This window comes from Salvelinus fontinalis, chromosome 20, assembly GCF_029448725.1.
Source record: "Salvelinus fontinalis isolate EN_2023a chromosome 20, ASM2944872v1, whole genome shotgun sequence".
In the NCBI taxonomy this organism is placed as follows: domain Eukaryota; kingdom Metazoa; phylum Chordata; class Actinopteri; order Salmoniformes; family Salmonidae; genus Salvelinus; species Salvelinus fontinalis.
The window spans coordinates 28,716,048-28,730,880 of NC_074684.1; the positions used below are offsets into that span (position 1 = coordinate 28,716,048).

The 14,833-nt window shown below is 42.4% G+C and overlaps 1 pseudogene; it reads right to left on the reverse strand.

Annotated features, from left to right (window-relative positions):
• Positions 1–2,574: 2,574 nt before the first annotated feature.
• LOC129817655 (NACHT, LRR and PYD domains-containing protein 3-like) lies at positions 2,575–13,025 on the reverse strand (annotated as a pseudogene).
• Between the last annotated feature and the right edge of the window lie 1,808 nt (positions 13,026–14,833).

Below are 14,833 nucleotides of genomic sequence, written 5' to 3' on the forward strand. Positions count from 1 at the left end.
AGATAGGACCGGTCTGGCCGGGCAGATGGAACCAGTCGGCCTGACAGATGGAACCAGTCGGCCTGACAGATGGGACCAGTCGGCCAACCAGATAGGGTGCTCCGACCGGCCAGATGGAACCAGTCGGCCTGACAGATGGGACCAGTCGGCCAACCAGATAGGGTGCTCCGACCGGCCAGATGGAACCAGTCGGCCTGACAGATGGGACCAGTCGGCCAACCAGATAGGGTGCTCCGACCGGCCAGATGGAACCAGTCGGCCTGACAGATGAGACCAGTCGGCCAACCAGATAGGGTGCTCCGACCGGCCAGATGGAACCAGTCGGCCTGACAGATGGGACCAGTCGGCCAACCAGATAGGGTGCTCCGACCGGCCAGATGGAACCAGTCGGCCTGACAGATGGGACCAGTCGGCCAACCAGATAGGGTGCTCCGACCGGCCAGATGGAACCAGTCGGCCTGACAGATGGGACCAGTCGGCCAACCAGATAGGGTGCTCCGACCGGCCAGATGGAACCAGTCGGCCTGACAGATGGGACCAGTCGGCCAACCAGATAGGGTGCTCCGACCGGCCAGATGGAACCAGTCGGCCTGACAGATGGGACCAGTCGGCCAACCAGATAGGGTGCTCCGACCGGCCAGATGGAACCAGTCGGCCTGACAGATGGGACCAGTCGGCCAACCAGATAGGGTGCTCCGACCGGCCAGATGGAACCAGTCGGCCTGACAGATGAGACCAGTCGGCCAACCAGATAGGGTGCTCCGACCGGCCAGATGGAACCAGTCGGCCTGACAGATGGGACCAGTCGGCCAACCAGATAGGGTGCTCCGACCGGCCAGATGGAACCAGTCGGCCTGACAGATGGGACCAGTCGGCCAACCAGATAGGGTGCTCCGACCGGCCAGATGGAACCAGTCGGCCTGACAGATGGGACCAGTCGGCCAACCAGATAGGGTGCTCCGACCGGCCAGATGGAACCAGTCGGCCTGACAGATGGGACCAGTCGGCCAACCAGATAGGGTGCTCCGACCGGCCAGATGGAACCAGTCGGTCTGACAGATGGGACCAGTCGGCCAACCAGATAGGTTGAGCCTCGACACAATCCTGTCCCGGAGCTCTACGGACAATTCCTTCGACCTCATGGCTTTCGCTCTGACATGCACTGTCAAGTGTGGGACCTTATATATAAAGGTGTGTGATTTTCCAAATCATGCCCAATCAATTGAATTTACCATAAGTGGACACCAGTCAAGTTGTAGAAACATCTCAAGGATGATCAATGAAAACAGGATGCACCTGAGCTCCATTTGAGTCTCATAGCAAAGGGTCTGAATACTTTTGTATCTAAGGTATTTCTGTGTTTTTTATTTATTTGATAAATTTGCTAAAATTTCTAAAAACCTGTTTTCACTTTGTCATTATGGGGTATTGTGCATAGATTGATGAGAAATAAATCATATTTAATCAGTTTAAAATAGGGCTGTAAAGTGACAAAATGTGGAAAAAGTCAAGGGGTCTGAATACTTTCCGTGTGTGTTACAACACTCCTATTCGGCTGGAGTGTCGTAAAGCATTCTGGAGCAGTGGAAACGCATTCTCTGGAGTGATGAATCATGCTTCACCATCTGGAAGTCGGATGGACGAACCTGGGTTTGGCGGATGCCAGGAGAACGCTACCTGCCCCACTGCATAGTGCCAACTGTTTGGTGGAGGAGGAATAGTGGTCTGGGGCTGTTTTTCATGGTTCAGGCACCTTAGTTCCAGTAAAAGGGAAATCTTAACGCTACAGCATACAATGACATTCTAGACGATACTGTGCTTCCAACTTTGTGCCAACAGTTTGGGGAAGACCCTTTCCTGTTTCAGCATGACAATGCCCCTGTGAACAAAGCGAGGTCCGTACAGAAATGTTTTTTTTGAGATCGGTGTGGAAGAACTTGGCTGGCTTGCACAGGGCCCTGAACTCATCCCCATCGAACACCTTTGGGATGAATTGGAACGGCGACTGAGAGCGAGGCCGAATTACCCAACATCAGCGCCCAACCTCACTAATGCTTGTGTCTGAATGGAAGCAAGTCCCCGCAGCAATGTTCCAACATCAAGTGGAAAGCCTTCCTAGGAGGCTGTAATAGCAGCAAATGGGGGACCAACTCCATATTAATGCTCATGATTTTGGAGTGAGCTGTTTGACGAGCAGGTGTCCACACATGTCAAATGAGGTACTGGCAAATTACACTATGAAGGAATTATACTTTGAAATCTGTCAATTTTCCACTTGATCACTTCCCTTTACTGGAATGACTGGTATAAACTAGCCCATACCACCACCATTTCAATGCTATTAGATTTGTGGGATGTAGTGAACAAGTTTACACTTTGGGATGCATCCCGGTTTGCGACAGGTAGCCTAGCAGCTAGAGCAATGGGCCAGTAACCGAAAGGTGGCTGGTTCAAATATTATGGGTGTCTGTCCTGTTACAGCACCAAAAATTATCAGCTAATAGGGTAAAACATTTTATATCCTGTGTTTGATGACAGATGTAAAATAATAATTCCACAAGTGACAAAGGCAAATTATAAATCTGTTAATGCTTCTTTATTGAAATATTGATTGAACATGCATAACTGGAAAACAAATAACAACGTACCATAGTGATGTGCCTGAATAACCGTCCCAGCCTCTAGACTCATCGCATACATTGAAAAATGAACAGGTTGTAGAAAAATCACCCACATAATAAAATATCTACAGACATGTAAGAATTAATCCGCTCAGTACACTGTGTCTTTGGATACAGGCAGTCATTCATTATGTCATAAAACATCTACAGATAGGTACAAACATCTACAAATATTTATCAGTACAAATATATATCTGCTCTGTACATTGTGTTTTTGGATACAGAATTCATCCATTATGTCCTTCGATCATTTCTCTCTCCCCACAGGATAAGGCCATGCACTGTTGATAGATTGATAAACATAAACAATCATTCAGGTCAAAGATACAGATACCCATATTTGATTAATGTCCCAAAAGAATGCAACTATTGATCAACATTAATATCAAAATACCTGGGTTAAAATAACAATTTGAAATCTTTCAAATACTTTTAGTGTTTGATGTTGCCTTCCAATAGTGCCAGCTGGGAAGGGTTTGCACTCGACTATTCTATTGATTCTATTGATAAATGAAAGTACAAATCAAGCCCAGCTAATGTATTTCAAATGACTTCAAAATAGTATTTGAACTCAGATCTGATATAGATTACCTGGACCCAGTTTTTCCAAAAACATTTAATCCAGATCAAAAATGTGTTGTATTAAATTCTGATCCCCCTCCAGCTGTGGTCCCTTTTTTATTTTGGGATGTCGTATTAAGACAAAATGAAAAATCCCATTATATGCTACAAAAAATATGTTATATGACATTAAGTCTAAATATTGTCATCCTGTGTGTTTCCAAAATCGAATGGGGGAAACCGGATTGAGACAGCACAGGATAATTTTGATTTGGATTAAATGTTTTTGAAAAACTGGGCCCTCAACAATTCAGAAGCCCTAACCTCAGTGTCTCCAGCTTAAAGGTCGGGTCCTCCATTACGGCAGAGAGCAGTCTCAATCCAGAGTACCCAGGGTAGTTGTTGTCTAGATTAATTTCTCTCAGGTGTGACGGGTTGGACAACAGAGCTGAAGCCAGAGAAGAACATCCCTCATCTGTGATTCTACAGCGTGACAGTCTGCAGAAAAAGTGAGTGAGGGAGGAGAAAGACCAAGGAGGGAGAAAATATGAAAACACTGTCTGTAAGCCCTAGTTACATTGCTCAGATAAGCAGACTCAAAACAGCAATTCTGTAATCAAGTATTATTACCTAAAGGCATGGTAATTGACTTGCCAGCAAAGAGATTAATATTACATGTGAATTAGAAAAGAATGTACTGTATGTGTGTTCTCGCCACCAGAGGGAGAAAAGGCGTAGATAAAACACCCAGGTTTCCTCACACACACATTGTGTGTTAGTGTTATGTGTATACACTTGTGTATCTTACAGATATCCACCTGCTGCCTTCACCAGGGTTGGGGTAAATTCCAGGCAACTCAGAAAGTAAACCAAATCCCAAATTTTCCTAATTGAAAAACATTGCGAGAAAATAATGATAGGAATGTCAGTGTACTTCCTGAATTGACTGGAATTGACCCCAACCCTGGCCTACACCGAACCCGGCTCAGAAATCAGTGTGATTGAATGTGACTGAATAACCTGATTGAATGTCTCAGCATAACATTATCTTCCAAAGTGTAGTCATTCTGATGTACTGTTTTTGTTGTGGTGTTAATGTATGTTATTCAAGTGGATGATACCATAGAATTGGAATTAGCCAATTAGCCATAGTCTGAGGGTATGTGTTAATTATATTTCTATGGAGCTTACCTGAGTGTCTTCACTTTACAGTGAGGACTCCCCAATCCAACACAGAGCAGTTCCATCCCTGAATTCTTCAGCTCGTTGCCACTCAGGTCCAGCTCTCTCAGACTACAGCACTTTGAGCTGAGAGCTGAGGCCAGGGCACCACAACATCTCTCAGTGAGATTGCAGTCCTTCAAGCTAAAGGAAATACCATTTTTGTTTGGAATGTGTTAAAATCTCTTCAGTTAAAATAACATATACCTTGTAATATGGTGGTCACAATACGTACTGCAATGTCTCCAGATTACAATGTAGATTCTCCAGTACAGCAGAGAGCAGGTTTACTCCTGAATCTCCTAGACTATTCCCACTCATGTCCAGCTCTCTCAGGAATGAGGGATTTGTCTTGAGTGCTGAAGACAAGAAGGAAATCCCGTTCGCTGTGACACCACAATCTGACAGCCTACAGAGAGAAGGATAAAAATTCAGACAGTCTTGGACTTCACACAACTTATCTTTGATAAATTGGGATAAGACATATTTATCAATGTATCATAATCATCCAATAAGTAGTAGTGTATCATTTGTAGATTCAATACGATCATCCAATATACTGTACATTGCAATACATCATTTGTTGATTCATATACATTGTTAAAAAATATGAATAATCTGTCACCTTCATGATTGTCTAACTTCTCCATTATCTAACTCAAGTTTAATCAATCAAAGTGATTAACTTTGTGATACTTCATTTTAGGACACATACACTATATGACCAAAAGTATGTGGAAACCTGCTCGTCGAACATCTCATTTCAAATTCATGGGCATTAATATGGAGTTGGTCCCTCATTTCCTGCTATAACAGCCTCCACTCTTATGGGAAGGCTTTCCACTAGATGTTGGAACATTGCTGCGGGGACAACTCGCTTCCATTCAGCCACAAGAGCATTAGTGAGGTCGAGCACTGATGTTGGTCGATTAGGCCTGGCTTGCATTCAGCGTTCATCTCAAAGGTGTTCGATACGGTTGAGGTCAAGGCTCTGTGCAAGCCAGTCAAGTTCTTTCACACAGACCTCGACAATCCATTTCTGTATGGACCTTGCTTTGTGCACGGGGGGCACTGTCATGCTGACACAGGAAAGGGCCTTCCCCAAACTGTTGCCACAAAGTTGGAAGCACAGAATCATCTAGAATGTCATTGTAAGCTGTAGCATTATGAGGGCCCTAGCCCAACCATGAAAAACAGCCCCAGACCATTATTTCTCCTCCACCAAACTTTACAGTTGACACTATGCTTTGGGGCAGGTAGCGTTCTCCTGGCATCTGCCAAACCCAGATTTGTTCATCGGACTTCCAGATGGTGCAGCGTGATTCATCACTCCAGAGAACGCATTTCCATTGGTCCAGAGTCCAATGTCGATGAGCTTTACACCACTCCAGCAGAGGCTTGGCATTGCGCATGGTGATCTTACGCTTGTGTGCGGCTGCTTCGCCATGGAAACCCATTTCATGAAGCTCCCGACTAACAGTTATTGTGCTGCAGTTGCTTCCAGATGCCGTTTGGGACTTGGTAGTGAGTGTTGCAACCGAGGACAAACTATTTTTACATGCTAAGTACTTCAGCGGACTCGTTCTGTGAGCGTGTGTGGCCTACCACTTCGCGGCTGATCCGTTGTTCTAGACGTTTCCACTTCACAATAACAGCACTTACAGTTGACTGGGGCAGCTCTAGCAGGGCAGAAATTTGACGAATTGACTTGTCGGAAAGATGGCATCCTATGACAGTGCAACGTTGAGTCATTGAGCGCTTCATTGAGCGCTTCAGTAAGGCCATTCTACTGCCAATGTTTGTCTACGGAGATTGCATGGCTGTATGCTCGATTTTTCACACCTGTTGCTGAAATAGCCGAATCCACTTATTTAAAATGGGTGTCCACATATACATGATACTTTTGTGTATATATAGTGTAATTTAGCTCTCTTACCTCAGTGTTGCCAGATTACAGTAGGTATTCCCCAGTCCAACAGAGAACAGCTTCACCCCCACATCGTGGAGATTGTTTTTCCCCAGGTCTAGCTCTCTCAAACTTGAAGTGCTGGAGCTGAGAGCTGAAGCCAGCGCTTCACAGCATTTCTCAGTGAGGTTGCAATCATTCAACCTAGGGAGATATAGAACAGATCCGTTATTGTTTATTTGACCAAACCTCACAACACACACACCCAGAAGGGTGGAAACAGAACAGCGTCAGCCGCAGAGCAGTGCTGCCAAACCAAATGCAGTCTGCCGGTTCAGTTCCGACTTTTTGCCCTGCTTGAACCAACCACCATGAGGACACAGTCTTTACCTCAGTGTTTCCAGTGTACAGCGTTTATCCTCCAGTACAGAAGAGAGTAGTTTTACTCCTAAGTTACCAGGTTGGTTCTCACTTAGGTCCAGCTCTCTCAGGTGTGATGGGTTTGGCCTCAGGGCTAAAGCCAGAGCCAGAGCAGCACAGCCTTCCACTGTGAAAGTGCATTTTTTAAGCCTATGGAGAGAAGTGAACATTTTTTAAGATTGGTAACATGAGGTGCATATTTGTTAATAAGTCAATGAGATGCATATTATTTCATATGCATTGCTATATAGTCTAGTTAATGTAAAATAAGACCATAGTGTTCAATTGAAAATATCAATAACATAAAATATTATCTATGAAAATATTTCTCAAGTGCTCAAAATAATGAGTTGTTTACAACAGTTTTTCAAGTTTGCACTGTGGATTCTTCAAAACAACTGTCAGGCGTTCTAATTCGGAGTCTCCTAAGTTATTCCCGCTCAGGTCCAGCTCTCTCAGGTGAGAGGGGTTTGACGTCACAGCTGAAGCCAGAGAAGCACAGCCTTCTTCTGTGATACTACAGTTTGACAGCCTGCAGAAAGAAGTAATAACGCCGTCACTCTTCACTCAGAAATATGAGATACTGTAGAAAGAAAAGACTATTCAATTATTCACCTCAGTGTCTCAAGTTTACAGTGTGTATCCACCAGTACTGCAGAGAGCTTCTCCACTCCTGAGCCTCCAGGGCCATTCCTGCTTAGATCCAGCTCTCTCAGGTGTGAGGGGTTCGACGTCAGGGCTGAAGCCAGAGATGAACAGCCTTCTTCTGAGACTGCACAGCCTGACATCCTGTGATGATAGTTAATGTAAAAACATTCAACTCTTTGCCTCAAACGATTATTCACATTTAGAAAATATTCAGTGTCATTGTGAATAGAAGTAAAGCATTGTAGTTATACAAAAATAATTCATATTCATGTTAATTATGGAACATTTGGCTCGAAATGGGTCACTTAAAATGGCCAGTAATATTACCCAGAAATGATATTTTTGGGTAGGAAGGGGCACACATAGCCACAACCATGAGCAAAAACATATGTTAGCTAGGGCTGTGATAATACCAGTATCGCAATATTTCTTCTATGGCAAAAATTCAAACCTGAAGCAGACCAAACTGTCTGGTCCTTTAGAAACCTGCTGAATAGCTTGGAAAATAAATACAAGTGACTCTGGATGACAACATAATGAGATTTGTTTCCAACATTAGGGCTGTTTTCCTAAAGAAGTTACATCTGCTTTGTATTTGTTTCCTTGCCACGATACTGTCGCAATGCTGGTATCATCCTGGCCCTAATGCTAGACTATAACTGGTTTCATGAGTTTAAAGAAATCAATGATTGTTATATATGTTTATATGAACCACACAGGCAACACTCATGCCATAATTTGAGGAAAACAATTAGCAACTAAACTTCAGATTTGATGAGGTAAAAATTCCCGGTTTACTTTACGTGAATTCTGCTGCTTGTGTTTAGACAGGTGCATGCTGAACATGTCTTAATCCTGTATTAAGGTGTACTGTGGAAGGTGTACTGTCCTTAATGTTGCACATCAAATGGTCTTCTGTTTGTTTTCTCCTCATGACAGAGGAGCATGTCTGATTTACATTTCATATATCTATTTGGACATTCTGAATACATTTTTATCAAATTAGTCAAATCTACTACGAAACACACATTATTGAATGTGTGACAGTCTAAAAGCATATCGACTTTCAACTTTCTGTTGATGTCTCCATAAGGAAGGGAAAGTAATGGTAACGTGATAAAAAGGTGAAACCAAGCTAGGATTCAGACTCAGGTGTTCCTTCGGCGGGTCAATGGGAATCTACCTCCACAGTCACCTTTTTCTAATGCAATTGTTTTTGTTTAATTCCACTGATCAGAATACTCACCTCAATTTCTGCAGTTTACATTGTGGATCTTTGAGTACAGTAGAGAGCATTTTTACACCCGAGTCTCCTGGGTTATTTCCACTTAGGTCCAGTTCTCTTGGGTGTGATGGGTTTAACCTCAGTGCTGAAGCCAGAGAAGCACAGCCTTCCTCTGTGATATTACACTGAGACAGTCTGAAGAGAGACATTCTACAATTAAATGGCATACGCTTAACCACAGGGCTGTGCACTAAATGGTAGTAAAAATCACAACTTATTGTTGGCCGTAAATATGGTTATCTAGCATTTAAAATCTAATTTCACGCTCAGAAGATTGTCTTACTTCAGTGTGTCTAGTTTATTGAGTGGATTCCCCAGTCCAGCACAGAGTTTTTTCACTCCTGAGTCCTGCAGGTTATTGTTTCCTAGGTCCAGCTGTCTCAGACTAGAGGACTTTGAGCTGACAGCTGAGGCCAGTGCTTCACAGCATCTCCAGGTAAGTTTACATCCATTGAGTCTGGGAAAATATATTGTCAAATGTAATGAGTTATCAGGTGACATCTTCTGTCTCCAAAACTTCCTTCATAGCGCGAAAAACACTGCACAAATGAACCATGGCATTTTAAAGAGACAGTACATATTGGTGTCCTATCCAAAACAAATTTAGAACGGGTAACATGGTGGTTACTTATAGAACTTAATTATCTTCACTTGAATAGATCAGTAGTATGGTTTCGTCCAGGGACTACGAAATTGAATTACCATCAAGTAATAGCATATTTGGAATGTTCATTTGCTAACCTTCAGTACATCGATTTGACCAAATACTCACAGAGCGGTTCTAGAAGCTTTGACCACTGGCAGCAGCCTCAGAAGACACTCATCCGATCTGATGTATTTCTTCAGGTCAAACACTTCCAGCTCGTCCGTGGAAGTCAGCAACACAAAAACCAGAGCAGACCACTGTGCAGATGAGAGTCTGGCAAACAAGGAACTTCCAGACCTTATGTAGCTTTGGATTTCCTCCTGTAAGGAATGGTCATTCAGCTCATTCAGACAGTGGAACAGATTGATGCAACACTCTGGAGAGGGCTTCTCCTTGATCTTCATCTTGATATACATGGCTGTTTCCTCATTGGTCTGTGAGGTGCCTGTTTTTTCTATCAGTAGACCTTGTAAGATATCTTGATTGCTCTTCAGCGAGAGGCCAAGAAGGAAGCGGAGGAAAAGGTCTAGGTGCCCATTCCCACTTTGAAGGGCCTTATCTACTGCACTTAAGTAGAAGTCTTTGCCTTTGGAGCAGTGTTGTTCTTCTAGCATTGGATTTTCATTGCTGGTTTTGAATGAGATGAAAACATACACAGCAGCAAGAAACTCCTGGATGCTCAGATGCACAAATTGGTACGTCTTGCTCTCGTACAATCCAAACTCTGTATTGAACATCTCTGAACAAACCCTTGAAAAAATGGACCCCTCTCTGACATCAATGCCCCACTCTGTCAGATCCTCTTCAAAGAAGGTCCGATGGCCTTTTTCCAGTTGCTGATAGGCCAGTTTTCCCAGTGACATGATGCTCGCTTTATACCAGAGTGGATCTCGCTCATTTTCTCCAGGGTACTTTCGTTTCCTTAGCATTCTCTGGATGTTCAGGAAGTGTGTGTACATTTGGGTTAGGGTTTTGGGGATCTCTCCACTCTCTGTTTTGCTCATTCTCTCCAGGACAGTGGCTAAAATCCAGCAGAACAAAGGTATGTGACACATGATGTGGAGGCTCCGTATTGACTTAATGTGTTTGATGATTCTGTTGGCCAGTTTCTGATCACCGAATCTCCTTCTGAAAAACTCTTCCTTCTGTGGGTCATTGAACCCTCGTACCTCTGTCACTCTGTCAACAAACTCAGGGGGGATGCGATTGGCTGTGGCTGATTGGGAGGTTATCCAGATGCGAGCAGATGGGAGCAGATTCCCCTTGATGAGGTTTGTCAGCAGCACATGCAATGAAGTTGACTCTGTGATGTCACTCAAGATCTTGTTGCTCTGGAAGTCTAGAGGAAGTCGACACTCATCTAGACCATCGAAAATAAATAACACTTTGTGTTCATTGTTGTTGAGGATTCCTGCTTCTTTTGTCTGAAGAAAAGGATGAAGAATGTCCATCAAACTTTTATTCTCCCTCATCAAATTTAGATCCCGAAAATGAAGTGGAAAGATGAATTTTATATCCTGATTTGCTTTTCCTTCAACCCAGTCCAAAACAAACTTTTGCAAAGAGACCGACTTTCCGATGCCTGCGATTCCTTTTGTCAGCAGTTCTGATAGGTTTGTCTTTCCCAACTATGGATCTGAAGATGTCGTTGGATAGGATTGGAGTTTCTTGTAAAGCTGTTTTTTCAAACGGTCTTACCTCATGCTCATTATTGACCTCTCCACTTTCCCCCTCTGTTATATAAACCGCTGTGTAGATGTCAGTAAGCAGTTTGGAGTTTCCATGCTGAGCTAAACCCTCCTGAATAGTACTGATCTTTCTGTTAATCTTCAGATAGTCTTTTAGTTTTTGACAGTGGTCTTCAACATGTATATCTGAAAGAAACAAAATTACAGAAAAATACATCAAAACATGAAGACGATAGATTTGATTGTCAACAGAAATCTATGCTCAGTAGCTTGTGCGTGCCCTTTTATTCAAAGGGCTGTGACATCCACCAAAAATATATAAAGATTCACACACTTAGTGTCTGATTTGCATGTAAAGTTAAAAGTAATTACTGTATAAAAAAAATAAACTTAGATGGTCTGTAAAGGGTATTATTACCTTCAGAATGAGGAGACGTCTCTTCATCTGGAACGAGAAAAAGTGAAAGAGAGAGGAAGGGAGAGAGCGACAAAAAGATATGGGACGTGTGTAAAATCTCCCAACACCAGATAGTAAGTAGTACTTTATGTATTCAATTTAATGAGTCAGAAGTTTAAGGTAACTTACCACCACCCTTCGAGGCCACACTGATGTAATAATTAATGTCTCTTATTTGGCTGCCAGAGATCGTGGGTGATATGACATTGCTGCCATCTTGAGCAGTGTTGTTGGACTGGAAAGAAGTTCCTTGTGTAGGTATGGAGAGATCTGGCCTCTTTGCAGGGCCAGCCTCCTTAAAAAATAAACGTTCTGAGAGAGGAGTCAGACAGGGAAAATAGATGCATATATATAGGAGCATAACAAATTCCAGACTTGATTCCATTTTAACCAGTAGTCCTGTCCTCTGTATAACACAACGTTTATATAACTAACGTTAGTACCGGTAGCTTATTCTACAGTTATGGCCTGTATAAGGGTTGAACATTTGAACAATTCTGGTTAATTACCTTTGGAATCCATAGATACAATCTCAGCTGGGCTGGCATGGACAGACAAGGACTAACCTGGAAAACAGAGAAAAAGCAAGAAAGATATGTAAATATTTTGGCTATTAGCTTCGGTGCACATTTATTTAATGTTCCAAATGCAGGTTGACGTTTATGCTTTAGCCAACACTTCAAGATGGCGGACTGAACACAATTATGTAGACCACCTCATGATAAAAACGAAATATTAAATATCGGTAAATTAGACTAAATATTAGCGCTACACAATCTGGTGGGTAATAACCTTCAATCTGGATAACAACACAAAACAAATCATAACACTAGAGAAATGTATCGACAAATATTACGAAAACAAGCAACACCCAAACATAACGGAGAGTAAGAACCTATTTCAAAACGGAAAAGTGACTCTTCTAGACACAGACGATTTAATATTTTCACCACCGTGAATGGCAAATGGTCGAACCCGATCTGTTCAAATCAATAAATGACAAACTGGGCATACTTGAACTAGTCAGTAAGGATATAAAAGAGTTGAAGGCAAGTTTCAAGACGAGTGACGAAACACCTGCGACATTGAAGAAAGACACACACAAGCTAAAAGGGATAATAAGGGACAATAAGATTGAAACTGAAGTTAATTAACTTAAAAGGGAGAACATCGTTCTGAGAGAAGCCTTACTTGACATATAGACTAGACCCATGAGAGAAAAGCTGGTACTTACAGACCGAGGTAAAGACAGTTTCAGATTGGATATTCGCCTGTAGTTTTCCTTGCGTCCACCAACAGCAGTTAGGGATGTCAACAAAGTGACACATTTTTCAAATTTCAATAGCTCTTTAACCTTTACTCCTAAAACTTTCAAAACTGGTTGTAGCTAACCCGATGGCATAGACACACACTTTTATTTGTCGATTTACATCTTGCACTATTTTCAATTATGTATTTACATTTTTGAATTTCAATAGCTCATTGGTCATGTGACCAACTGACTTCAAAACAAGGTTCAGAATTCCACTGTGGGCCTACACATTGCACACCCTTTAGTTTGTCCATTTTCATCTCACTCGATTTTACATGAATTTTTCAAACTTTAAAATTTCAATAGCTCCTTGGTCATGTGACCTACTGACTACAAACAAGGTTCAGAATGTCCACTCATTGGTCCTACACATAAGACCACTTTTTCCAACATCATGACACTTATTTGGAGTCTGTGGCTCAAGTGGTTTGAAAGCTATTGAGGTTTGAAAGCGCGAATATCCAACAACTGTCTTTGCTTCAGTTACTTACAGGTATCCAAGAGAAAGACGTTCCTTAATGTGTAGTTAGAGAGTTCCTCTTTACAGCGCTTCAGATCCCACGCGAAGCTATTGACAAAATCTAACTCGAACGTGTACACAGCTTCAGGCAGAGGTATGAACGCCCAATCGTTGCCTAATTTGCTTTCTTTAAAGATAAAATATTGTTTAAAAGCCTGGGTAAAATACTTGCTGGCATGAAAATAGGCATGAATGACCAGTTCCCGAAGGAAATTGCAGAATGGCGCAAAGTTCTGTATCCAATTTTCAAGGAAAATAGGTTGAAAGGTGTCACGAGAATTTCCAATCCCAATGATAATAACAATCAATCACTAGCTCTGACCAATTTCCGAGGTTTGTAAGACCATGCGTATAATAATAATTAGTCAGACTCAGTTTATGCAAAAGGTTAGTACAGTTTATTCAGAGAACGTTCTAAAGTCAAGAACACAAAGACATCCATTTTATAGCTGCGCACATACATACACACAAACAGATATCCTACGCACATACATACACACAAACAGATATCCTACGCACATACTGTCTCACTACCCAGCCGACAGAGATTAGGGAGACCTTGACCTTGAGACGTACTCCCCATTCTCTCCCAAATCTCTAGTCAGGTCGGCACCGAATTTTGCTCAGACAGTCTGTGTTTAAAATACCATAAAGACATAAACATGAGCTATATTGTTTTACCCTAATTCTGACTAGGACTACACATTTATTGATTATGATTTTATACATTCTGATAAATTCCATACAATTATATGTTTCAGGGTGGAATATTCTAATAATTCAATGAACAGATAAATCCCATTAACAAAAGGGAAACCCGTAGCTCTTGTGGCTGAAACTATATATTGATAACCAGTTGTTCAGAGACACAATGACTACTCCATGGCGATTCTAAAAATGTGTAAGTTCTCATAGAGGACGCAAATAATGAAAAACACAATTCTAGCCCTGTTATGGATTGTAATAATACAACAAAAAAGAAAAGAAAATATAACTAATTGGAACACAAAGGAAGGAAATTCTCAAAGCTGCTATTGAGAACCTTTACGACCTTGTACCTAGCCGGTGTGGGTTCCGGTGGGGTGCCCCCACCCAGGCAGTGGCAGTGCTGGCAACACTAGCTGCAGTAACCCATGGGGAGGGGGTCACACTCGGACATTCAGAGAGAGGCATATTATTGTGGTCATGGTGGCACAAAATCAAAGGTCTGACTGCACGGAGATGCTTGTGAATATGGTCACTACGGGGGACCATGTGTGGGTGTTTCAGGGTCTCAGGAGAAGGGGGTATATCTGACCTCCATCACCTAGGACGTGACAATGGTTAATCAATTCTGCCCATTTTTTTGCTCAGTTTTGCAGGCCTTCTCATACAGCTGCAACTGTATATGCATTCGTAAATCAAGACCTTTCTTGAGTTGGGCTCTGGGATGGTGCAACTGTTAACAGTTGAGAATCTGAGTCTATGGTTGTTGTGAGGGAAAGGGGT